Below are 2,500 nucleotides of genomic sequence, written 5' to 3' on the forward strand. Positions count from 1 at the left end.
CGTTGGCCTGAGGAGGAGGTGCGACTGATGGCGCGGGCTGAGGCTACGGCCACCTTAGCGGGGGTTCGGTACATGAATCAACACCTTTCTGTACTGTTCCCTAATAGGTCTCTTGAAGGCATCAAGGGTAAACGGCGCAATGCTGCTTACCAAGCGATGGTTCTTGAGTTCCGCCAACAGGAATTAGATTCAAATTCTGATTCTGATGACGGCTTGGTGGCGGATGCGACAATGACACGAGTCGCCCGCACACCTGACCGGCCTTCAGTTGCCATCGAACAACAAACACCCCAGTCTCCAATACTCCATGACCAAGATGGTCTTGGAAGAGTGCGCTTAGCGATCGCGACTTTGTTAGAGTCAACTGCGCGCTATCGTATCTATGAGGCTGGCACTCTGCGGGAAGTCGCACGAGATGCTCTGGCGGGGGAGAGAGTAGTTGACCGATTGAATGATTGGCTCGCTGCGATCTTCCCTGCTGGTCGGGTGAACCCTCCCAGACCCAATCGAAATCGATCAGTGCGTCCTCCGGCAAATGAGAATAGGGAGCAAAGACGCAAGAGAGAGTTCGCAGCAATGCAGAACCTCTATCGAACTAACTTGCGTGCCTGTCTCGGTAATATACTCGATGGAGACATAACGCGGGAAAGGCCTTCTGGCATCAGTTTTGCGCAGTACTGGCAGCCTCTTATTGAGACGGTCAGTGCAGCTGATGGCCATATGGAGGACCTCCGCCGGTCTGCCACTGGGTCGAGACAGAGTTTGATCAGAGCCAGGTTGAGCAATGGCCCTTCTACATCAGGGTACGGCGTTGGGGCCGGCGTAAGCCGTGCCGCTGATAAGTCCTCGCTCTGGGATCCGATCACGACAACCGAGGTTGTCCGGATTCCTGTTAAAACTGGCTCTGCCCCTGGATTGGACAAAATAACACCTAGGGCCTGGAAAGCCGTTCCGGCGGATCTACGGGCCCTGTTGTTCAATCTAATGCTCCTTGCAAGAGAGGTCCCTTCGTCGATCTCCTCTTCCAGGACGGTCTTTCTGGAGAAAGGTAGTATGCCAGAACATCCGGCACCTTCTGACTACCGGCCTCTAAGTATAGGCTCTGTCGTGTTGAGGCAGTTTCACAAGATTTTAGGCAGGAGGTTGGCTGCTCTTGACATATTCGATGAGAGGCAAAGAGGCTTCCGGCCCGTCGATGGCGTCTGCGAAAACGTAGAAGTGCTGTCTGCGGTGCTGGCGGACGCTCGGCGCCGATGTCGAACGGTACATATGGCGTGCGTTGACCTGTCGAAGGCATTCGACACGGTCTCGCACGGTGCGATCCATCTTGCACTGGAGGAGGCGGGTCTCCCGCTCTCCTTCAGAGAGTACATTAGAGCATGCTACTCCAATGCTACGACAGCGCTTCAGCTGCCGGATCTTTGTGAGACGCCAAGAATACAGCTGGGTAGAGGCGTGAAGCAAGGCGATCCTCTGTCGCCCCTACTGTTCAATCTGGTCGTAGACCGAGCTTTAGGGGTTCTCTCGGAGGATGTTGGATATAGGCTTAATGGCGAACTAATTGGCGCCCTGGCTTACGCTGACGACATTGTACTCCTAGCGTCGACCCGTAACGGTCTGCAGGAGAATTTGAACCGGCTTCAGGCCGCTGTTCGCTTGAATGGGCTAGACGTCAACCCACATAAGACCACAGTACTCTCTTTGGTTGCCTCTGGCAGAGACAAGAAGGTGAAGGTAGATAAAACAGCCTGCTTCACCTTGGGTGCGACGCTGCTTAGGCAGTGTAGTCCTGTCGAGGCCTGGAGGTACTTGGGCATGACTTATATAGGGGCTAGGGAACGTATCGAACAACCACCCCTAGGTGAGGCTATTGAACAGCTTTCGAGGGCACCGCTTAGACCTCAACAGAGGCTGCGGTTGCTCCGTGACTGCCTGCTTCCTCGGTATTATCACCGTTGGATTGTCGGGTCAGTCACTGCCAAAACCCTAAGGGCTGCCGACGTGCAAGTGCGCAATGCAGTTCGCCGTTGGCTACGTTTTCCCCATGATGTTCCTGTTGGATACTTCCATGCGCCGATACAGTCGGGAGGGCTTGGCATCCCCCAACTAAGATCTATTATCCCGATCTTGAAGCATGACAGACTGCAGCGGTTGTGCCGTAGCTCTCTGCCCGCCGCTAAAGCGGCAGCCGACTCTACATACGTAGCTCGACAGCTTGTATGGTGTGAGCGGCTAATGCGGGTGGGTAATGTAAGAGTGGCTTCAACCGTTGAGCTCAGACAGCAGTTAGCTTCCATGTTGCACTCGTCATGCGACGGCGGCGGACTCAAGGAGGTTGCTTCATCCACTTTGAGTTCGCATTGGGTCTCGGGTGGTGCTGCTAGCATCCCCGGTGCAGACTATGTGCATTACCACCATGTGAGGGCTAACTGTCTTCCGTCGAGAGCGAGAACTGCCCGAGGGCGTGATGGGCGCGAGGTGCAATGTCGTGGTGGTTGCC

General features: G+C 55.0%; 1 pseudogene; it reads left to right on the forward strand.

Annotated features, from left to right (window-relative positions):
- LOC125501578 overlaps positions 1-2,500 on the forward strand; it is a 7,675-nt pseudogene that overhangs the window by 3,171 nt on the left and 2,004 nt on the right.

This window comes from Athalia rosae, chromosome 6 (genome assembly GCF_917208135.1).
Source record: "Athalia rosae chromosome 6, iyAthRosa1.1, whole genome shotgun sequence".
Taxonomy (NCBI): domain Eukaryota; kingdom Metazoa; phylum Arthropoda; class Insecta; order Hymenoptera; family Athaliidae; genus Athalia; species Athalia rosae.